The sequence below is a fragment of the Macrobrachium nipponense genome, chromosome 32, assembly GCF_015104395.2.
Source record: "Macrobrachium nipponense isolate FS-2020 chromosome 32, ASM1510439v2, whole genome shotgun sequence".
In the NCBI taxonomy this organism is placed as follows: domain Eukaryota; kingdom Metazoa; phylum Arthropoda; class Malacostraca; order Decapoda; family Palaemonidae; genus Macrobrachium; species Macrobrachium nipponense.
In genome coordinates, this window is record NC_061094.1 from 34,117,981 (window position 1) to 34,143,477 (window position 25,497).

At 38.9% G+C, this 25,497-nt stretch overlaps 1 protein-coding gene across 1 annotated transcript in view; it reads right to left on the bottom strand.

Moving 5' to 3' along the window:
• LOC135207337 (major facilitator superfamily domain-containing protein 6-like) overlaps nt 1-20,557 on the bottom strand; it is a 77,451-nt gene extending 56,894 nt beyond the window's left edge. The window contains exon 1 of the mRNA XM_064239049.1: nt 20,095-20,557. The gene's annotated coding sequence lies outside the window, so the exon portion shown is untranslated. The remainder of the gene's footprint in view (nt 1-20,094) is intronic.
• Nucleotides 20,558-25,497: the final 4,940 nt, after the last annotated feature.

The following is a 25,497-nucleotide window of genomic DNA, read 5'->3' on the forward strand; positions in this document are numbered from 1 at the left end:
CCTCCTTTTTTTCTTTTTTTCGATTTTTTTTTTCTATTAAACAATATTTTTGGGAATTTTCTGCTGAGCCAAACTGATTTCAGCTTATCGAATTCTGCAGACCTCATTCACCAGAATTAGGTAAATGGGCGGAACTTGTGATTTCTTAAGTCGTATTATCTCTGGGTGCGATTTCTACTTAGATCCTAAAGAGAAAATTAAATGAGCCATATATCATATATATATATATATATATATATATATATAACATATATGTCTTATATATATATATATACATATATTATATATATATATATATATATATTATATATATATATATATATATATATATATATTAAACTACAAGAGGAATTTACTTCATTGTGGATTGTATCCCCATTTACTTAGAGGTACGAACATAGTACTGGCTTCTGCATATATATATATATATATATATATATATATATATATATATATATATATATTATATATATATAGATACGTATATATATTATATATATATATATATATATATATATATATATATATATATACGTATAATATATATATATATATATATATATATATACGTTAATATATATATATATATATATATATATGACTGGTAACAATGTTCTGTAAAACAACAGGAATTCCATCTAATAAAAGGAGCCCATAAAAAACACCAAAAATATAGAGAAAAAAAGTACTATATTTCAGAGACTGCTGTCTCCCTCTTCAGGTAGATGAATGAGAAAAAAGTTACAGAAAAGGTGGTATTTATACCAAGAGGTCCATCCACAAACAAGCCAATTTAAGTCACCCCCGCTGATAATCTTCCTTTAATCTTCTTAAGGGTTGGTTGTTGAATGAAGAGGTTGTCGATCGTGTCCGAAATCCATGCTCCTTTTGAGATGTTCATTACCTGCCTCTCTTTATTAAGGCCGATTCCATCATTTGACTCTTGTACGGCAGTTGCTGCTATAAATTACACGTGACAAATTCCAGTTTATTCTATGGTTATGTTCATTTATATGGTTTGAAAATAGCAGAGTTCTGTTAGTAAAAAAACCATACCTAACTGACCGTTTGTGTGTATTAATCTCTGGGGGAAGGATTTACCTGTAAATCCGATGTAAGATTGGTCACAGTCTGGCATGGGATTTCGTATACCCCAGAGTCCTTTGGAGATGCCTTTTGTTGGACGTTAATCAGGGATTTGGCTAAAGGTTGTTTGGGTAAGTAAATACAAAAGGGTTCGTCCCCCATTTTCCGAAGGGGATTGGTTATTCTCTTTAATCGTGTCCAGGTGGGGAAGGGGGGATTATTTTATTTTTATTGTTGGGGTGTATCTCTGGTCTTGTCTTTAGGGGGTCGGTAGAAAATTACGTTTGCTTTGTGAATTGCTTTCTCAATTATATGGTCAGGATATTTTTTAAAGACGAAAGTTTGCTTGCGAATTAGTTCAAATTCTTTTTCCAGGAATTCGTGGGAACAAATTCGTAAGGCTCTTAAGAACAAGTTACGAGCTACACCTATCTTGATAGTACTGTCGTGATAGCTAAAGTAGTGAATGTATGAAAGTGAGAACGTTGGTTTTCTGTATATGGTGAATTTGTATTCTGTCGTATCTCTGATTATTAAAACATCAAGAAAAGGAATTTTGTTGTCTGTTTCCCATTCAACTTTAAATTTGATGCTGGGCACTAATGTGTTTAATTTCGCGAGGAATTCATTAAATTGCCCCACCTATTATCCCAAAATGTTAGGAATATCATCCACGTATCTCATCCACAGCATGTTTTTGGGTTTTATTGCATTTATTACTGTAGTTTCAAAGTATTCCATGTACAGATTGGCTAGAACAGGACTTAAAGGACTACCCATACTACACCCCGAATTTTTGCTCTTGGTAGAATGATTCCCCGAATGAAAAATACGTTATTAGATGCACATAAATTCAAACTAGCTTTATTTAATTTTGTTTTTCAAAGCGCCAAAGGGAAAAATGAATCTTGAATAGGGGGATCAATTTTTACCCTTAAAAACCCTTAAAACTATCCCCCTTATTTCAAGATCAGTTACCCTTTTGGCGCTTGACCAAAATAAAATAAAAAGCGAGTTGAATTATGTGCCATCTAATAACGTTAATTTTCATTCGGGAATCCACTACAAGCAAAAATTCGGGTGGGTGTAGTTATGGGTTAGTCCTTTAAGTCCTGTTTCTAGCCAAATCTGTACATGGGAATAACTTTGAAACTACAGTTAAATAAATGCAATAAAAAACCCCAAAAACATGCTGTGGGATTAGAAATTACGTGGAATTGATTATCCTAAAACATTTCTTTGGAGGGATAAATAGGTGGTTGGGGCAAATTTTAATGAATTCCTTCGGCGAAATTAAAAAACAATTAGTGCCCAGCATCAAAATTTAAAGTTGAATGGGAAAACAGGACAACAAAATTCCTTTTCTTTTGGATGTTTTAATCAATCAGACGATTACGGGGAACAGAATACAAATTCACCATATAACAGGCAAAACCAACGTTCCTCACTTTTCATACATTCACTACTTTGAAGCTATCAGCCGACAGTACTATCAAGATAGGTGTAGCTAGTAGAACTTGTTCTTAATGAGCCTTACGGAATTTGTTCCCCAGAATTCCTAGGGAAAAAGAATTTTTGAACTAAGTTCGCAAAGCAACTTTTCGTCTATTTAAAAAATAGCCTGACCACCTATAATTGAGAAAAGCAAATTCACAAAAGCCAAACGTAAATTTTTCTATCCGAAACCCCCTACAAAGGACCTCAGACCAGAGAACTACAACCTAACCAACTTAATAAAATAAATAATTCCCCAACCTGGACACGATTAAGAGAATAACCAATCCCAATTCGGAAAATCGAACCCTTTTGTATTTAACTTTTACCCAAACACCCTTAGAACCAAATGCCCTGGAATTAAAGCGTCCAACAAAAAGGCATCTCCCAAAGGACTCTGGGTATAACGTACCAATCCCATGCCAGGACTGTGACCAATCTTACATCGGATTTACAGGTAAATCCCTGTTCCCCAGAGATTAAATACAACACAATAAACGGTCAGTTTAGGTATGGACAACAGAAACTCTGCCTATTTTTATTTTCAAAACCATATAAACTAAAATTGAAACATAACCCTAACCATAGAACTAAACTGGAATTAGTTTCCGCTCACGCTGTATATTCTTTATAGCAGCACCCACTTGCCGAAATGGTTACAAAGAGATTCAAATGATGGCAATCGGTCCTTAATAAAAAGGAAAGAAGTGCAAGGTAATGAACATCTATACAAAGGATGAACATGGCATTTCTGAGATCACGATCTGAACAACCTCTTCATTCAATACCAACCCTTAAGAAGAAGATTCACAAAAGTAAGATTATTCAAGGCCGCGGGGGTTACAAAACGCACCGGGGGTGAACTATTAACAAATTGGCTTGTTGTTTGTGGATGGACCTGCTTCAGGTTATAAATACTCCACCTTTTTCTGTAAACTTTTCTTCATTCATCTACCTGAAGAAGGGAGACCAGTCAGTTCTCTGAAATATAGTTACTTTTTTCTCTATATTTTTGGTGGTTTTTATGGGCTCCTTTTATTAGATAATATATAATATAATATCATATATTAATTATTATATAATAATTAAATACTATATATATATAATATATAATATAATATAATAATGTACATACTAAATAAACTTTGATATGAATTTTATCCTTCGCGAAATAAAACTCATCCTTTTCTCGATAATGGTTACTTTGCGTAAATGGTATCGACGGCTGCTGCAGTAAATGCAGAGGTTAAGTTTTTTTTTTTGTTGTTGTTGGCATAAGCACCCATTAATGTGGTGTTCTCTATTTTCGTAATTACGACAGGAATTGGCAAGCAATGAGCAAAGATTTTCGAACATATCGTGACCACCAATTATTGGCCAATCTTTTTTGTGATCATTATTGATTGAGGTGGGCTTACTCTTCAGCAGAAAATTAGATTGTCAAGGGGTCGCCAAAGTTTGATGTCTCATTTAACAGTCTATCACTACTGCTATTTTTAAGAATTACATTAGGGATGATTTTTAATTTTTTTTTTTTTTTTTTTTTTTTTACTTATTTTTTCTGCAAACATTTCTACGGAAACCTAGTTGTTGCTGAATAATTGACGAAAGAAGAAAACCATTGCCAAGTTATTATCATTGTCAGAAACAATATTCGGACGGTAGGTGAATACCCAGGGCCAGATTTGAAAAATCTGATTACCCAATTAGAGCTGTCATTTAGAAGTTAATTTAGTTTAACAGATGAAAATATGCGGGACTTCGGTTCTCATTAGTTTTATTTTTGCATGCCTTTTGAATGAAATTTATGGGTAATGTTTAATCATTATCGGAGATTGTTTTAGTTTAACACCGCCACCTTAATTACAATTATATATACCCCAGTAAGTCTAACTTCAACTTGGTTATCACAGTGTAAACCAGTTTACCAGGGAATTACGCTTAGAATTAGATTGAGTTGTTAGCCCATTTTCTCTGGGGATATTGATGAGGACTACGAATAAGCTAGTACATAATCTGATACTGTTTGTGATCAGCGTCCACCTAGGTTATGTTGGAAAGGAGGTTGGGAAGGTTATGTTTGGATGCTTCCCAGAATTTCACTCTTATGATTTACGGACCTCAGATCAGATGAGGATGGGGACTTCACACTGCAGTCAGGATAAGGAAACCTTGGTTTGGTTTGGTTACGATGCCTCAAACGATTTTATTTTTTGTTGGCTGGACCCACCCTACCACCCAAAATGCCCAGTTTCTCCTTTTTGGAACCCCATTACTTATAGACAGGGGACGTTTGTACCGAGTTAACGAAGCATTTCCTATGGAAATGAGTATCAGATTCTTAGGACCAGTCAGAAAATATCAGAAAAACGTGATATTTTAAATTTGTTTGTTGATTAGAATTTTAAAGGTTATCATTGCTATTATTTCCAGGCAAGAGTTCAGGCTTTCATTTTGGGCCAAGGGAAATTTCTTAATTATATTTCCTCCATGGTGGGATTTTAAGGACTTCAAAACTACTATCCAAATGACTAGAAACTAAAGACAGTAGAGAGTATGTAGCACACAGGAGCATGGGTAGGGGTAATCAAGGAAAAAATATAAAAAAGACAAGTACAGTTATTAAAATAAAAGGGGAGAAGGTGGCGAGAGCTTTAAGGAGATTAGGTTTTTCTACAAGGAAGTAAATGATAAAGGTCATGAATAAATGGAACTTTGAATACAAAGACGAAGATATAGAGATGCTGTCAGAAGGGAATCGTCCTGTGACAATGGAAATTGACAATGATTGTGGAAGTGACTGTTGATGGGATAAGAAGTGCTCTTTGTGTGACTGTTGATGTGATAAGGGGGGTTGTTTGTGGAAGTGACTGTGATGAGGAAAAAAAAAAAAACAATGAGGGCTGTTTGTGAAGTGACTGTTGATGGTGTATGAGGGCTGTTTGTGGAAGTGGACTGTTGATGGGCAAGGAGGGCTGTTTGGTGGAATTGACTGTTGATTGGGTAAGGCGGCTGTTTGGTGGAAGTGACTGTTGATGAGGTCAGGAGGGCTGTTTGTGGAAGTGATTTGTTGATGAAGTCAAGGAGGGCTGCTTTTGTGGAAGTGCCTGTTGATGAAGGCAAGGAAGGCGTTTGTGGAAGTGACTGTTGATGGTATAAGGGGGGCTGTTTTTGTGGAAGTTGACTGGTTGATGTGGTAAGGAGGGCGAGTTTGTGGAAGTGACTGTTTGATGAGCAAGGAGGGCTGTTTGTGAAGTGACTGTTGATGGGGTAAGGGGGCTGTTTGTGGAAGTGACGTTGATGAGGCAATGAGGGCTGTTTGTTTTGTGGAAGTGACTCTTGATGGAGGCAACAGGGCAGGTTGGCTTGTTTGTGGAAGTGGACTAGTTGATGGGGTAAGGAGGGCTGTTTGTGGAAGTGGACCTGTTGATGAGGGAAAAGGGAGGCGGGCTGTTTGTGGAAGTGATTGTTAGATGAGTCAAGGAGGGCTGCTTGTTGGAAGGACTGTGAATGGGGTAAGGAGGGCTGGGTTGGGACGGGACATTTTGAATGGGAAAGGGGGGCGGTTTGTGGAAGTGACTGTTTTGAGAGGGCAAGGAGGGGCTGTTGTGGAATTGGGACCGTTGACTGTGAGGGGCAAGGAGGGATGTTTGTGGAAGCGACTGTTGAGGTTTTTTTTTTAGGGTAAGGAGGGCAATTTGGGAAAGGGGTAATGTTTGATGGAGGCAAGGAAGGCTGTTTGTTGGAAGTGGGGACTTTTGAATGGGATAAGGGGGGATGTTTGTGGAAGTGACTGTTGATGTGGTAAGGAGGGCTGTTTGTGAAGTGACTGTTGTGGGGTAAGGAGGGCTTTGTGGTGAAGTGACTGGTGATGGAGTAAGGGGGCTGTTTGTGGAAGTGAACCTGTGCTGGGGTTATGGAGGGCTTGTGTTGAAGTGACTGTTGATGGGAATGGAGGGCTGTCCCTGTGGAAGTGACTGTAGATGAGTAAGGAGGCTGTTGCGGAAGGTGACTGTTGATTGGATAGGGGGCTGTTTGTGGAAGTGACTGTTGATGTGTAAGGAGGGCTGTTCTGTGGAAGTGCTGTAAAGATAGGTAAGAGGGCTGTTTGTGGAAGTGACTGTTGATTGTTAAGGAGGTCTGTCTGTGGAGTTAACCTGTAGATTAGGCCAGGAGCAGTTTTTGTGGAATTGACTGTTTGATGAGCCAGGGGGCTGTTTTTTTGTGGACGTGACTGTTGAGGGGATTAGGGGCTGTTGGTGGAAGTGACTGTAGATAAGGTAGAGGATGGCTGTTTGTTGAAGTGACTGTAGATGAGGTAAGGAGTGCTGTTTTGTGGAAGTGAACTGTAGAATGAGTTAAGGGGATGGCTGTTTGTGGCAGGACTGTCGATGAGGTAATGAGGGCTGTTTGTGGAATGACTGTTTATGTGATCCAGGAAGGGCTTTGTTTGTTGAAGGTGACTGTTGATGGGGTAAGGAGGGCTGTTTTTGTGGAAGTGACTGTTTGATGGGAACAAGTGAGGGCTTTTTGTGGAGTGACTATTGTGGGTAGGAGGGCTGTTAGTGGAAGTGACTGTTGATGTTGTAAGGAGGGCTGTTTTGTGGAAGTACTGTTAGTGACGAGGCAGGAGGGCTGCTTGTGGAATGACATGTAATGTAGGTAAGGAGGGCTGTGGAAGTGACCTGTAGATGAGGTAAGGAGGGCTGTTTTGTGGAAGTGGAACTGTTAAGATGAGGTAAAGGAGGGCTGGTTTGTGGAAGGTGACTGTTGAATTAGAGGCAAAGGAGGGCTGTTTGTGGAAAGTGACTCTTGATGTGGTAAGGAGGGCTGTTTGTTGGAAGTGATTGTTGATTGGGGTAAGGAGGGCTGTTTATGGAAGTTGACTGTTGATTGTGGTAAAGGAGGGGTGGGTTTGTGGAAGTGATTGTTTGATGGGGGTTAAAGGAAGGGCTGTTTGTGGGAAGTGACTGTTTGATGTGGGTAAAGGAGGGCTGTTTGTGGAAGTGACTGTTGATGGGGTAAGGAGGGCTGTTTTGTTGAAGTTGATCTGTTGGTGTGGGTAAGTGGGAGGGAGGGGTTTGTGGAAGTGACTGTTGATGGGGTAAAGGAAGGGCTGTTTGTGGAAGTGATTTTGTTGGAATGTGGTAAGTAGGGCTGTCTTGTGGAAATACTTAGGATGAGGTCAAGGAAAGGGCTTGTTCTTGAAGTGAACTGTTGATGGAAAGGGGGGCTGTTTGTGGAAAGTGATGTTGATGTGGTAAAGGAGGGCTGTCTTTGTGGAAGTGACTGTAGGATGAAGGTAAGGGATAAAGGGGGGCTGTTTGTGGAAGTGGACTGTTGATGTGGTAAGGAGGGCTTGTCCTGGTGGAAGTGACTGTAGATGAGGCAAGGAGGCAAGTTTTGTGGCGTGACTGGTTATGAAGGCCCAAGGGGGGCTGTTTGTGGATAAGTGACTGTTTGATTGGGATTAACGAATGCTTTGTGTGTGGACTTTTGAAATGGGATAAGGGGGGCTGTTTTGTGAAGTGGACTGTTGGAATGTGGTAGGAGGGCGGTTTGTTTGAAGTGACTGTTGAGAGGCAAGGAAGGGTGTTTGTGGCAAGTGGAACTGGGTTCGATGGGTAAGGAAGGGCTGTTTTGTGGCAGTGACTGTTGATCGAGGCCAGGAGGGGGGCTGTTTGTTTGGAAGTGGAACTGTTGATGAGGCCAAGGGTAGGGCTGTTTGTTGAAGTGGGACTGTTGAATGGGAATAAGGGGGGCTTTGTTTGGTGGAAGTGACTGTTTTGAAATGTGGGTAAAGGAAGGGGGGCTGTTTGTGGAAGTGACTGTTGATGTGGTAAGGAGGGCCTGGTCTTTGTTGGAAGTGACTGTAGATGAGGTTAAGGAGCTGTTTGGGGAATGGACTGTGATGAGGGTAAGGAGGGCTGTTTGTGGAAGTGACTGTAGATGAGGGGTAAGGAAAGGGGCTGTTTGTGGAGTGGGACTGTTGATTTGGATAAGGAAGGGCTGTTGTGGAAGTGACTGTTGATGTGGTAAGGAGGGCTGTTTGTGGAAGTGACTGTTGATGAGGTAAGGAGGGCTGTTTGTGGAAGTGACTGTTGATGGGATAAGGGGGGCTGTTTGTGGAAAGGTAAGGGACTGGTGAATTTGTAAGGAAGGGGGCTGTTTGTGGAAGTGACTGTTGGGATGTGGTAAGGAGGGCTGTCTGTGGAAGTGACTGTAAGAATGAAGTAAAGGAGGGGGCTGTTTGTGGAAGTGGCTTGTTAGGGATGGAAGGTTTTAAGGGAGGGGGGCCTGTTTGTGGAAGTGACTGGTAAGGTTAATGAAGGTAAGGAGGGCTGTTTGTGGAAGTGACTGTTGATTGATTAAGGAGGGCTTTTGGTTTGTGGGAAGTGGAGGCTTTTGTTGGAATGTGGTAAGGAAGGGCTGTTTGTGAAGTGGACTGTTGATTGTGGTAAGGAGGGCTGTCTGTGGAAGTGACTGTAGAATGAGGTAAGGAAGGGCTGTTTGTGGAAGTGAATGTTGAATAAGTAAAGGAGGGCTGTTTGTGGAAGTGATGTGGAATGATAAGGAGGGCTGTGTTGAAGTGATTGTTGATGGAATACGGGGCTGGGCTGTTTGTTTGGAAGTGACTGTTTGATGGGTAAGGAGCTTGTTTGTGGAAGTGACCTGTGGGATGAGGAAGGAGGGCTGTTTGGTGGAAGTGACTTGTTGGAATGATAAGATGGGCTGGTTTGTGAAATGAATTGGGGATAAGGGGGGCTGTCTGTGGAAGTGACTGTTGATGTGGTAAGGAGGGCTGTTTGTGGAAGTGACTGTTGATGGGATAAGGAGGGCTGTGTGTGGAAGTGACTGTTGATGTGGTAAGGAGGGCTGTTTGCGGAAGTGACTGTTGAAGAGGCAAGGAGGGCTGTTTGTGGAAGTGACTGTTGATGAGGCAAGGAGGGCTGTTTGTGGAAGTGACTGTTGATGAGGTAAGGTGGAAGTGACTGTTGATGAGGCAAGGAGGGCTGTTTGTGGAAGTGACTGTTGATGAGGCAAGGAGGGCTGTTTGTGGAAGTGACTGTTGATGAGGTAAGGAGGGCTGTTTGTGGAAGTGACTGTTGATGAGGTAAGGTGGAAGTGACTGTTGATGAGGGAAGGTGGAAGTGACTGTTGATGAGGCAAGGAGGGCAGTTGTGGAAGTGACTGTTGATGAGGTAAGGTGGAAGTGACTGTTGATGAGGTAAGGTGGAAGTGACTGTTGATGAGGCAAGGAGGGCAGTTGTGGAAGTGACTGTTGATGAGGCAAGGAGGGCTGTTTGTGGAAGTGACTGTTGATGAGGTAAGGTGGAAGTGACTGTTGATGAGGTAAGGAGGGCTGTTTGTGTAAGTGACTGTTGATGTGACAAGGAGGGCTGTTTGTGGAAGTGACTGTTGATGAGGCAAGGAGGGCTGTTTGTGGAAGTGACTGTTGATGAGGTAAGGAGGGCAGTTTGTGGAAGTGACTGTTGATGAGGCAAGGAGGGCTGTTTGTGGAAGTGACTGTTGATGAGGCAAGGAGGGCTGTTTGTGGAAGTGACTGTTGATGAGGCAAGGAGGGCTGTTTGTGGAAGTGACTGTTGATGAGGTAAGGAGGGCTGTTTGTGGAAGTGAATGTGATGAGGTAAGGAGGGCTGTTTGTGGAAGTGACTGTTGATGAGGCAAGGAGGGCTGTTTGTGGAAGTGACTGTTGATGAGGTAAGGAGGGCTGTTTGTGGAAGTGACTGTTGATGAGGTTGAAAAGTGGAAAGACACCTGGAGTGGACAGGATTGAAAAGGAGATTTTTCAGCACTCTAGTAATTCTGTGATTAATTCTGTGATTGGTTACATCAATAGTTGTAAGGTACAGTGATGCTCAAATCTCATGCGACATGACTCCATAGGATTTCGTTCAAAATTCACTAACTGGCAACCTAGCATGCTCCATATTTATTTTTTATTTCAATGCGAAAACGCGAGTATCGCATACAATAAGGCCATAATATGTTTCACAAGAGTAAAATCTGTCATATATTTAAAATTGTAAGAAAAGGTGCACGTGTAGCCAAATTTCAGAAAAAACCCTTACGAAACATTTTCAAAACTTTCGTTTCACTCATTGCTGAAGCATTTGACCAAAACGAAGTCGCCACAAAAACCTCAGTTCAAATGTTAAATAAATAAGAAAGAACGAAAAAAATTGTCGTAACATTAATAAGGCTTCCAAAGCAAACATAAAATTTGAAATAGTCCTATTTGATTGCTTTTACCCTCAACGCTGAAAAAATGTAAATATGTATATACAAAAGTAGAATGCGCCCACCGATATCAACGTGTTAGGGGAGCATGTGTGACGTATCAGTGTCGGTGCAACAACAACTAACTGGTATATAAGTAGGTCTACAATGAGTAGTGACCATTAAATTATCTTGAAAACATTTACTTTATGTGTTAAAGGAATATTTGGATTTTCATACATAATTATTTGTTATCTTTCTTAAATATTTGAAAACTGATAGCATACTAGCAAATATTCGCCTATTTGTCAAAGCCAAGATATTATTCCTAGGCCTAGGTGTTAGGTTTCTTTACTTTACACTTAACATTCACATCTCTATATTAACAATTTCTGGCCAGAAGCAAATGAGGTTATCTATAACATTCTTGCAATTCAAGTTACCTTGTGAAAGAATAAATTATACACCAAAAGCGAGCAGAAGGAGTTTTAAGAAAATAATATTGTAAACCAGTTGAAAAAAAGTGTTCCATATTTGCCTTGATATTAATACTTATGATATTTCGATTAATAACCATCTTCTCCATATAACCAAAATCATCATCATCTTTTATTCCTCAAAGAACAGGTAATCTCTACAAATAAAACATTAGTAAAGATTACATCTCAGGAAGCTTAGATTATTTTTCTAGGCCTTTAAATCATTTTGACCATACAGGCAGCTTAAATACAGCCTGAAACTTCAACATTCAAAGAACACTGGTTGTAATTCGTATTCCTCAAAGAACAGGTGATCTCTACAAATAAATTCATTAGTAACAGATCACATCTCAGATGGCTTAGATTATTTTTTTAGGCCTATAAAACATTTTCCAACATATAGGCAGCTTAAACGCAGCCGAAATCTTCAACATTCAAATAAAACTAGTTTTAATTCATATTCCTACATTGAAATTGTTGTTATGACTGTTGAGCATATTAGGTCTACTGTCACAATGCTGCAGACATGGATATGTTGACCAGTCCGAGGAGCATGTTAAGTGTGCTTTCATTGCTGGCACCGCTAACCTTATCACACCACACTTGAACTGAGCAACGTAAAGATAAAAAAAATAAAAAAATCAATTCAAATCACACAAATTAAGAGTTATACCAATGGATAAAAGGGATCATATCTATTTAACCATAAGGAAAATAAGGCTAGCTGTGAATTCGCAAACTTTTCGACATGAATGACATTACAAATAAAAAAATAAAAAAAATACCACTACTTGGCAACGTCACGTTGAGTCTGAGAATATGGACGATACAAAAAGAATCATGTCGCATGAGATTTGAGCTCAACTGTACATGTGAGAGAAAGAAATGGGTGAGAGAAACTGTTTCAATATAGAAAGATACAGGTGATGAGAGAACTATCAGAATTATTACCTTCACGCTAAGGTAGGTTTATGGTTGGATTTGATTGAGAAAGTAAGACGAATGACAAAGGGATTGACAAGGGACGAACACTTGAGGAAGAGGGGTATTGATGCTTGCCTTTGATTATTTATGTGAGAAGTTTCAAAGACAAGGGAAACAGCAATATGTGTATGTGGCATACATACGAAATTCTTATGATAGGCGATGTGGAGTGTTGAGGATGTTTGGTATTGAATATATAAGTTGTTGATACCATTTCAATGTGTTCTTGATGAACGGGAATCATGTCACAATAAGTAGATAGCAACCAAGTACAATATGTAGATAATAAAGGCTTGGTTTAAAAATAGGACTGAGATACTCTAGCCAGTTCATCATAACTTTTGAATTATTGTAGTTATAGTGATGCACGAAGTTAGGGAAAAGGCAGCACATGTATTTGTAAATTTGTAGGACAAGGAAATGAACCATGAATAGTGTGTGGAATGGTCGATGTTTGCAGATGACACAGAGCTGTGAAGTGAAAGTGCCCAAACTAACAAATGAGTTCGAAAGTTTGACAAAAGGAGAAAGGTGCGAGTAAATGTGGGCAAGAGTACTAAGGTTCTAATAGGAAATGGAAACTTAGAAAGTGAGGCAGTTAAGGTTAGCAATAAAAGTATAAGAATAGATGTGGTTAATTTTAAGAGGTATGAAGGAGTAAACACAATGGATGATGACAGGATCAGAGAAGAGGAGAATTAGAAAGAATGGGGCATGGATTTGTTCAAAAGGTTGGGGAAAGACATGGAATGCCTTAATAAGTTAAAATGGAAATTAATGAAGGGATTGTTGAGCCAGTTTCCTTCATGGAAGTGAAACATGGATATTGAATGTATATGAAGAAAAAGCGGTTGAACCCGTCGAAATGGGGGGTTTGCTTAATAAATGTGGTGTTAAAAGGAATGTAAAGATGTAAGAAGTGGTGGAAAGGTTTGGATGGAAGGGATCGGGTTGGTTTGAAATGGTTTAGCAAGGAGGATGATAGGTCGGGGAGGAGAGTTTGTAATTTTGATGTTCGAGGATGGAAGAGGAGAGGAAGCCATAAAACGTTCAGGGCAGCTCTTGTGATAAAAGTATTAGAAAGGAATGGTGAAAATGCATGCTCATTAGAATTTTGTGTAGGAGCTAATATGGAAATTTTCCATACGGAATTTCATCCATGATTCAGCAGTTAAAAGTATGAAATTGGCAATAAATATATTAGTTTAGTGTAGGCTACTTCCTGATATGTAAACGACTTATATATATATATATATATATATATATATATATATATATATATATATATATATATATATATATATATATATGAGAAAGTTAACAGCCTCAAAGGAAAACTGAAACAGGAGAGAGATGCATTTTCAGTGTTTCAATTTTCCTTCGTGGCTGTAACTATGTTCGTATAATCAGGTTTTTGTATTTCTTCGTGTAAAAAAAAAAAAAAAAAAAAAAAAAATTATTATATATATATATATCATATATATAATATATCTATATATTATATAAACTAATAATATAAAAAATTATATATAATATATTATATAATAAAAAAAGTCGTGGTGTGTAGCATTTGTAAACAGAAAGCTTCAATATGGAATTCCACTAACAAATTATGTATTAGGAACGTAATTCATGTGAATTTTTTCCACCTCATTTCAATGTAATCCGGTTTATATTTTCGTGAAAAACAAATCGCTACCATTTACAGCGACCTATTTCCTAAAGACAAAGCAGCTGTGTTAGTAACACAAACACAGAATACTATTTGATCTTGTTTCCGGCTGTCATGGTGGGTAAGGGATGAAAATCTTTTTCGAAATGAAAAATCCTGAAGCACAGGAAATCGGCACCGAATTTTCTTCATGATTCGCTGCGACAGACTAGGCGTGTTTGTCACTTCAATAAATACTATGTATGTATGTATGTATACAAACCACACTTAAGCTCCAGAGTGCGTGGGTTCGAATCACCCTGGTGATGTGTAAACAACATTTTTGTGTAATTAGGGTATTCATGTTTATATTAATTTTCATCTAATTGCCTGTACAGCGAATGTTGCCTATTTACAGTTGTAAGATTTTTTAGGTGTTTGTCACTCGTTTGTATACAAACCGCACTTAAGCACCAGTTTGCGTGGGTTCGAATCATCCTGTTGATGTGTATACAACACTTTTGTGTAATTGGGGTATTCGTGTTTATATTCGTTTTCATCTGATTGCTTGTGTAGCGAATGTTGCCTATTTACAGTTGTAAGATTTTATAGGGTGTGATATTTACGTAGATCTGATTATATCGTAGACGATTGCCTTAATCATCAACACAATTCATCTGTTAAGTTACACCTTTTTATAGTTTTATTTATTTATCTTTTTCATCTCTCTCAGCATGAGCATGAAAGGTGACGTTCCATTTCCTGCCTTGGAAACTTTTCGAGATTGTGTTGACACATCGAAATATTGCTGGCGGGTGTTTTCATTCCTCTCTGACTTGCTCGACCTACCTTCGCTTATGAATAGCATGATATCGCCTTGCTTTTTAGCAAGAGCTTCCTTATTGCGCCCTACTTACGATGGCATTCGTCTTGCGTGCATTTGGATGCAATGTGGTTTGCTGTTGTTGTTTTCTGCCATTCGATTAGTAATCTTATGTAAGAGCTATTGCTCCCAGGTCTTCATTATTCATGACAGTAAAGTTATTCTTCTCCTTTGAGTATGTTATTCCTTCATTTGCGTCAATTTCTTCATTTGCGTCAAATAGAGAGAGAGAGAGAGAGAGAGAGAGAGAGAGAGAGAGAGTCTTGTAAATGAATGACTGATTACAAGTTATCTGACGTCATAACTGCAGTGGAAAAGTATTGCTAAATCATTCTGTAAACAGCACCCTCCCCGTCCCTTCATCTTATCTCCACGGGTTAAGTAGCGTCACACTTCCAATCGCCTTCTTGAACCTAATAGTGCCCATGGAAAGTTACTTTTTCGAGAACTTTCTTCACTGTGTTCGTGCCCAAGGAGTTTTTTTTTTTTTTTTTTTTTTTTTTTTTATTTTTTTTTTTTTTTTTTTCCTTTTTTGACCAAGGGAACCTCTCGTACGTTTGCTCTCTCATGTATCCCTTTACAGTGTGGGTCACCTTCCAAGAAAAGTCAAGGACTCTCTGACAGGTAAATACATTCAGGGGAAAGGATTTGGTCATTCCCTTTAAAATGGAATCTCTCTTGACCTTACCTAGGTACGTACGTACATTAACATTCTGTACCCAAGGAGACTTGCTGTTTATGTCGAAATATAATATTTTTAAATTAGGAGAGGTTACTCAGTCCTGTGTGGTTTCTTGATATACTGTAAAAATATATATATTTAAGACCGTGGATAACATTAGCGTAAACACTGATTTTATTATTTGTTGTTTGGGATTCTTGGCTCCTTACCATCTTAATATTTATAAGCATGTCGCGCCATGAACCGATTCGTCTTTGTTTGTGTCGAAAACATCTCGATTTGCAAATAAAGAAATTCCCGGCAATGTACATGAACTGCATATCACTAGTTCTGTACAGCATGTGGCTTTTTGTGCTGGTGTGCTGTCCCACCCACATGCCCAACGACAAGGCATACATACATACGCACGCACGCAGACTGATTTTAATTTATTTTTTGTTTTAGAATTCTAGTTAACTTATTTCATTATGAATCTTTGAATTTATTTCTTTGATAGCTGGAACTGAACAGCATATGCTCAACGTGTTTAGTTGTATTTTGATTGGGCAAGCCGTTTCGAGCTTAAGAATGAAATTGTTGTATAGGATTTACGGACAATGGATGCTGTTGTATTCTTCGACCGAGTTGAAACAAGTGTATCAATGAGATTCGGGTCTGTCATCTTGAATTCCGTTTTTCTTGATTGGTAGGGGCCGCTCAGTGACACATCATAAAAAAAACGCATTACGCAAAGAATAGAGGTTACAGTGAGTCACCAGTGAATCATCCAAGCAGTGAATATACTGTAATCTTATTCTTAGTTTAGACTAAAGAACATAAGCGAGAGAAAGAATAGGAAGTCCCCATGAAAGACGATGAATTGGAGCTCTGTGAAGAGAAGCAAATGAAGTATGCTGCTGTTCTTCCTGCAATACAGTTTAACAATATTTCTGCCCAGGAGATTATACATATGAAAAATTTTATTTATGGTGTGCTCTGAAGTGCGACATTCCGTACTGGCATAAGACCAGATTAAGCTAGGACATAAACAACAACAATATAACCGTTGCTGCAGATTTTATTATTTGTTTCATCATCAGCACATTTTTGGAAAGCGTTCGAGTTGCTTTATGCGAAAGGAACTTGGGAAGTTGGGCTGCCTTACGTTCAGACATAAACATATATATGGTCTAAACATATATATGGTCTAAACTCTTAAAGACATTTGATCCCATTTTTACAAGTACGGAAAAATTGCAATTTTTTAAAGAATTATCATCATGCGCCGTGGACATCAGATTTTATAATTCTATAATGACATACAGATATAATAGTTATGAAAGGTAATCAAATTGGCAAGACGTAAGGACGATTTCACTTCCTGCGAAACATGGGAAAAGAGCCAGTTTCTCTCTCTCTCTCTCTCTCTCTCTCTCTCTCTCTCTCTCTCTCAGAGTATTATGACTTCGCAGAAAATCCTTCCCTGCCGGAGTCGGACTGTCTGGAATCGTCGTAATTGACATAAAACCTTTCGGCCCATTATTGTTGCCAGTAAAGGAAAGAATTGTCGAGGGTGGGTAAGGGGTGGGGGGAGAGGAGAGGGACCTTCTCAATTGCCCTAATGTGTGTGTGTATATATATATTATATATATATATATATATATATATTATATATATATATATATATATATATATAAGATAAGATAAAAATAAGAGAGAGAGAGAGAGAGAGAGAGAGAGAGAGAGAGAGATAGATTGTCGTAAGGATGTAATCTATTAATAGTTTTGCGATTTGCTGTTGCAAAACAGCTGTCGCATCAGAAACATGATTATTTTGGCGAAAGAACTTCTGCAACCACAACGGCATGAATGATCAAGTTATCGGAAGACTATGATAGACCCTATAGAGATTTTTTTTTTCACTTATTGCAACAAAAGCAAACAGACGCATGAGGTTGATAGCTTCTACGGATTATTAGTACCTCCGTCATTGACTTTGGCAGGTTATATATTCCCCCGTGTTTCCGTCTGTGTAGATAGGCCTGAACTCTCAAGAGTGGGTGGGCTTTTTACTATAGCACCTAGCCAATATGGCTCTTCGGTGACCTCTAGAATGGTCAATTCTGGGAGCAGTCAACTCATAATGCAATCGTGGTAACCTTCTCCTTCTGGTGAATTATAACGGTTCGAGCACTGGCAACAATTTTTTATCACAACAATTGTTGTGATAGAAAAAAAAGGCCTCGACGAATGTTATTGTATTCTACCGTCCCGAAGCTCCGACGAAGGAACCTTTATTCTATACATGCTGTTATTACACACGGGAAAATAGACGTGAATACACATTACGTTCTGATTGGTTAAGAATCCGTTCATTTCACTGCGATTTACGAGTCTCTACCTTATTTGAATATTCTATTCTGTGGATTATTAAATCAGACATTAAAGGTCTGTATAGTAAACCGATTAACTAGAGAGGTAAATATGTAACATAGCCACGAAGTATAAGAGGAATTTTGGGTGAGGAGCTCCATGATATATACTGCATGATCAGGTAGAACCTGTTTACGAATCGAGAGACATCTTGGCACTGGCATTTACAAAAACGTTACGTTTACACAACAGCTGCGTCCCTATTCCGTGGAAGCTGGGATTATTAAAAGTATGCGTGAAATGTCATTAGCGGCTAGCCTAGGCGGTTGAAATCTAGATGTCTGAATTTAAGGCAGTGATTCTAGACTTAAGATATTTTTTTTATAGCGAAGACAAGGGCATTTTATTCGATATTGTCTTCCCTTGGCTTTCTGTCGTTCTGCATTGTCTGAATGGGGTCGTGAAATCGCTCAGTGTCTGTGAATTACAACTTCGGTCACACAACAGCCAACAATGGAGGTACTCGAATATTTAGCTGAGTAATCCCGGTTCAAAGAACTGATCCTTTTTTTTCTTTTTTCTTTTAATCAACAGAAGCAGTTTATTCTTAGAACAAAGATGTGACAATATTCACGTACTAAGACACTTGATTCATAATACAAACTTAAACGAGAATGAAAAGGAGGTTCACTCCAATCTGCTTGAGTTACTTAGTGGTAGGATGTTAGTCAGCACGAGGAAGAATGTTACTTGCATCACGTAAAAACTTGCAACATTATATTCCATGTAATGCAAAGGTTCAACTTGAAATTAACCTTGGAATCATCATTTCTTATCAATTTTGTGTGTGCATATTTTAAATACCTTTAATCATATATATCTATTAGCTATTAACCGTCTTAAAAGTAACTCTAAAAATATGTAAACTAACTTTGTTAATTGCCTGTCTGTATATACATGTACGTTATGTATGCATGTATGTATATATATATATATATATATATATATATATTATATATATATATATATTCATACACACTCACACACACACACACACACAGGCAATTAACCAAAATTCCCAAAGTCAACGGATTTGGCCTTAACGTGTAAGGCCTCAACACCTGGTCTTGTGACACATATACCTAGTGCCGAAGCGGTAAGTTCAGTTCACTAAAGTTGTTTGAGGGAGCATTATATGCCAAGTATGTTAAAAACTCAAGTCGTGACCTTCTCTCTCTCTCTCTCTCTCTCTCTCTCTCTCTCTCTCTCTCTCTCTCTCTCTCTCTCTCTCTCTCTCTCGTCAATTTAGAAGCGAGAATAGAATGGTATCTTAGACATGGACTACTTTAACAACTCTGAGACTCGGTACTTTGTGATTAATAATGTCAGTTAGAATTTACTGTAATGTGCGAAACATTCGTTTATTTATATACATAAATCGGGATTTATTGAGAAAACGAAAAAGTCTTTCAGTACAGCGTCAAGTGTATCGAAAGGATATGGAATGCATAACACGAAATAAGTCTTGGTTTTATACACACAAACACACACACACACACACACACACACACATATTTATATATATATATATATATATATAAATATATATATATATATTATATATACATATTGTGTACACGCACATATATAATTATATATATATATATATATATATATAATATATATATATATATATATATATATATATATATTATGGGCATATGTAGGTATTCTTACCGAGACATGAGCTTCGTCACGTGCACAAGGTTCGTGGAGAAAACAAAAAAAACTCGAGCAAATGATGCAACAGCGGTGTTTCACATTTGCAACAGCTGCTCTGGTTGGCTGGGGGTCGGTTGGCGGTGGGGGGAGGGGGGTGTGGTCGAACAGGACGAGCCAGCATTAGAGAGAGGGGGGAGGGTGGGGTGGGTTGGGGGCGTTCACACGAACGGAAGTGGTGAAAGTCCCCAAGGTGAATTTTATCTTTGCTTTATTTCAGCTCATTTGCGAAAGATAGCGGCATCAGCGGTTCAACTGAATATAATAGTTACCGATTTTTCTTTCTTGGGACGAGGATGTCGGGTAGATTTAAAAATCAGCTGGTGAAAGTGCTGGCATAGATCACTAAACTCAACCTTGGAGATAAGCTTTTGGGAGTTCTGTAAATATATTGACATCTATTTTTTTAAAATTCAAGTTTACACTCTCTAATAGCTATAGCATTCATGTGGGAGTCTCTTACCTTGTGTAAACGAAAGTCAAGGTCCCTGCCGATTTGCCGTACGCTGCTGAGGCTGCAGACGAATCTTTATCAATCACTCACACTATCAGGTTGAAATCTGGCAATCTCATAACCTTGACCCTAGCATTCAGACGAGTTGTTTTGTTTTTTGCATATTGATGACCTAGTATAATTCAAGAACTTGGACAAACGACATTTAGACGAAGTACTTATTAGGCAGTTGAATTACCCATCTCACAGTTATCAATTTTCGCACAACTTGAAAAATTCAACAAAATATTGATATTTTTTTCACCACGGAAGAAGAAATATTTCACTGTATTGATAAGAATGAAGGTTACGTAAAGATATCCTAGACGTCGTCGTCTTTTGATCCCACGAACACCTCCGTATTTTTTATGAATAAAAACCTCAGATTGGAATCACTCGCACAGTTGCCGGCCTCCTGCAGTCCAGACATGCTGGGACAAAGGTGTTGTGCACTTTATATATTGATCACTCGGCCCCACGAGGAAGTTGCCACAATCTGTGGAAATGTACGAACGAACGCACTAATTCGTCATGGACGTATTCGCGAAAGGCATCTAGCTCTTTGGATAACATTTACCCTTCAGTTGGAAGTTATTCTTGTCGCCTTCAAAGAATAGAATAATGGGCGTGCGTGTTATTCCGCATAAATTTTGCTCCCATTTTTCTTGACGAACAAGGTTACGCCGTGAAGAATTATTTCACAGTGAATTCTCTTCTTCCGTGAGATATTGTGAATAAACCCAATGAAAGATGTTAGCACCGTTTCTCGTAGGAACATAAGCACTGAACTGAAAGCAGTTTTGAGTTCTCTGCCGATGAAGTTGTCGGAAATTATGTCAAGAACGTTGTGTCTATTGGGGTTAATCGCTGAATAGTCGGTAGAACGTATTCCACAGGAGGAGGCAGGACGGACAGGTGAAGTAATAAAACGAGACACATCTACATGTTAGGAAAGCAGGCAATCGAAATCACAGGTGTGTCAGCACGTGACACCGAATACCGGCAATCACTTTGGATAGATTAAACCCAGTAGCAGTGGCTATTTTTATAAATAATGGAACAGTCGGGATGTATAAAAGCAGGGTGTTTCATACTTTAAGAGAATCGCGCTGTGAACGATTGAATATAGATACGGCCAAGAGTTATCATTAGGACGTCACCCGTCAAATAACCTTTGAAGACCAAGATTGCAAAAACTAGAACTTGAACACTTGCCGAGAACCTTGCGTTGCTCCAAACCGGTACTTCGTGGTTAACGTTTGCAACGGATGCAAGAGCAGGATTTTTACTTCTATCTTTTTTTTCACAAATTTTAAATAACAGAACCGGCGACTGAAATAAGGTTATTACATTTAAATGAATTTTCTCCGAGAAGAAGGTGAATCACTCCTCATTTTATTTTCTGATGTAATGAGAAGCCTTCTTGCAGTATATTTTTGAAAGCTGTTATCACGACTTGAATGGTAGTAACATTACACAGACTCACCCACAGGAAAAACCTTCGTGTTGCTAAAGATGTAACGATTTAGGTTAACGATGCTCCGTCAGCTGCTTGCGCTCAGTTGCCTGCATAATATTTCGGATTCATAACTGGTCGTGTTCGCTGTGGTGTTTCATGCGGTAACAGAAAGTGCTGTGTGCGGAATTCTTGGTGAATAATCGAAGGACCTTTTCATCAATATACCCTCCAGGCAAACCTGAAGCTTCCTCTCAAGGGAATCCTTTCTCTTTCCTCGCGGTTTCAGGCGTTCCAATCTCCTCTCTCTCTTTTATGACAGAACGTCCTCCTAATAGGTGGAAGGCTTTTGGACTGTGGCTGCTTGTATGCTTGGCCTGCTTTGCCGTAGAAATTATGATGCTTGAGCCGCATGTTATTGCTTGTTTTAACATTATCAGATACTTCGCGTAGCTATCGTCTTCATTACAACTTTAGAATTATTTGCAAACCGACGAAGGTTAGATGCAGTCTTAAGTTCCATTGGCTGTTAATCAGGTAGACACTGAAGGTAATAACAGATTAGATTTACGCTCAGTCATGCAGTGCCAAAATCCGATCTTTTGGGCAAGATGCTAATAACATTGGCATATGGAAGATGAGTGTTGGATTTTGAAGTATAAATCGTGCCTTTGCTGTTGGTGTTTTGCTTTTATTTGTCCACACAGTTTTGAGGACTATAGATAACTACTCCGTTTTTATTTATATAGACCCATAAGGTAGTTGACAGTATTCTTCAGTTTTTTCTTTTATTGTATTAGCACGTTTTATATATTTCTAGTGCAGTCATCTATATCGTCCAGATCGAATGAATGACAGTGTTTCCGTAAATAGATACTAATGCCACCAGTCTTCTCCAAAGTGGCTCGTTAGAAACTAATTTTCCTTTTGAGCTGCTATTGTTGTGTTAAGTCTAATGTAGTACTAACATGACAATACCCAAAACTGCTATTATACCAAGTAAGCTAGTTTCATATTTATGACGATTTTCGCAGAAAAAAAAATGTTGCCTCTAAAGAAAGCACTTTCAAATGTATTCTTGTTCCTGCTGCTGCTAGGGTAATATTTAGTAGATTATTCGTTAGGGTCGTTGCAAGATCTAATTTATGCTTTGCATTCTTTGGCACGCTTGACCCAGGGTCAGGGATGGGAAGGTATGACTGCGCAATTGCGCAGTGTGTTTTTTATTTATTCATTTTCTTAATTCCCAGTACACAGACCTTGACATTTATATTTAGATCTTTGGGTCGTTGAGTACACCAACACAACTACGAGTTGACATATGTTGACTGAACATAGCGAAGATGCCAATAATACCTTTCTCCAAACCTGTGGTCTACTGGAAGGTTTCAGTACTAAAACTTATTCATTCTCATGTAGTCCTGGCTTTTTCTGTGCTAAAATAAACAAACCACTGTTATGGCGTTGGATTTTTGTTGGTATTCATATCAGGGCGGACACAAATGTTCACTCTTAATATACCAAATTCCTAATGATTTGAAGAAGCTTTGACAGCCAGGTAAACTTATTAGTGGCTTCAGAACATTCCTTAAATCGGGTCGAAAATAGCTGGGTCTTATAAAACACGGACTTGTCTCTCATAATGATTCAGATGTAATGTGAAGAAAAATACTCTACAACTTTATTTGACAAGATTATGTAAGGGCAGTGAGTGTTCGAAGATGGTTGAATAAGAAAAATGATTACATACATGATTTGATAAAGTTTTGGTTTGTGGGCCAGCTATCCAAATTCCATTTTTCACCTTAACAGTACGACCGATTTTTACAGTACGACCGATTTTTTTTTTTTTTTCTTACGGACGACTGTTGATGTATAACCTGATCAGTTCAGTTCTATTGAGATGACTTTTTTGTCTCTCCGTCTGCCCTCAGATCTTAAAAACTACTGATGCTAGAGAGCTGCAAATTGGTAAGCTAATCATGTACCCTCTAATCATCAAACATAATAATTAGCCATGATCTTGCATCTGGTATCGCTATAGGTACCAACAACACAGGTCACCACCGGGCTGTAGCTGAAAGTTTCATGGGTTGCGGCTGAGAGTTTCATACAGCATTATACGCTGTACAGAAAACTCGATTGCGCCGAGGAAACTTCGGCGCATCTTTTACATGTTTCTTTTTTTTATCTCACTCGATGTTTCAGGTTACATTAATCCGCCTTCATAATTCATAAGAATTTTCTAATCATCAGACTGCATTATTGCGTTTGGGTTCTACTTAATCTTGATGAGATCTGATTTTGAGTTTTGTGAAAATTAGATTATAAAGCCAATCGCTGGGGTTCCTCAGCCATTCAGCAATCGAGACAGTAAAGAGAGAGAGTTGGAGTGGCTGGACAGTAAGATGGAAGAAATGAAGCGGGAATGAAGATAGAGTAAAAGGCTAAAAAGTGTTACAGGCAGTTAAGGGCCGAAAGGGCGCTGCAGACAACCTCAGGTAATGCCTTCAGTTCACCACGTGAGGTGCACTGACGGCACTAGCCTCCTAAAACAGACCTAATGTCTCTTTGATTCGTTTTACACTCCCGTCATCCCCGGACGTCTGAATAGTTTACTGTAGCTCCATAGTTCCTCGTTAGACGAGTGGTTTTCGCGCTCGGCTACCAATCCGGTTGTCCTAAGTTCGATTCTCGGCTCGGCCAACGCGGAATCAGAGGAATTTTTTTCTGGTGATAGAAATTCACTTCTCGATGTATGTGGTTAAGCGCCTCAGTGGCGTGATCGGTATGGTCTTGGCCTGCCACTTCGGTGGCCGCGAGTTCGAGTCTCGGGTATTCCACTGACTGGTTAGAGATGTGTATCTCTGGTGATAGAAGTTCACTCTCGACGTAGTTCGGAAGTCACGTAAAGCCGTTGGTCCCGTTGCTGAATAACCACTGGTTCCATGCAATGTAATAACAATATACAAACAAAACGATATTATGTGGTTTGGATCCCACAATAAGCTGTAGATCCCGTTGCTAGGTGACCAGTTGGTTCGTAGCCACGTAAGAACATCTAATCCTTCGGGCAAGCCCTAGGAGAGCTGTTAATCAGCTCAGTGGTCTGGTAAAACTAAGATAACTTAACTTTAACTCCATAAATTTCATTTGATTTAAATGATCGTTTAGATTCCCCGACTTCTAAACTAAATCTTCAATACTTAAAAGACCCTGTATTGTACTCTCACCTAATTCTGTATTTACTTCAAAGGTAAACCACTTTTCAGGTGTTGATATGAATTACGTTTTAGTGACGAGACCTTCATCTTTTCAAGTTCAACCACCAGATGTCAGCACGTGCTCATTAAAGGCAAGTGCAACGATTTGGGAAATAACGAATGTCAGAACCCTTCCAGTGAACGTAATGGGTAGCCATTGCGTTACAATATACCCCCAAAAAACCTTTACCCAAGATTGTGGTTGATATGGGTAGCGTCTTCTATTTGTTCCCTTCAGTCAATATTCTGGTTGATATGGGTAGAGTCTTCTATTTGTTCGTCTTTGTCAAAACTAGAATGATTTGCCAAAGACGCCTCTGGGCCTGTAAACCCGACTTATTCGGGTCCGTCGCTAGATTTTTATTTTCCTCCGTAGGGGGTTAAATGCAGTCAGTGCACGTCACGTGGTGCACTATAGGCATAAAGTAAGGTTCTTTACAGCGTCCCTCCGGCCACTAGCCGCAACAACTTTCATTACTTTTACTTACCTCCGTTTATATTGACTTTCCACCCTCTACTAACCAATATTTCAAAGCCCAACTGCGAATTTTCCGCCTTTTTACCTACAAAACTTTTCACTCTCAATTTCCCTTTCATCGAATGACCCCATGGATCCCAGTTGGCCTTTGACCTAAATTTCTTTTTCCATTCCAT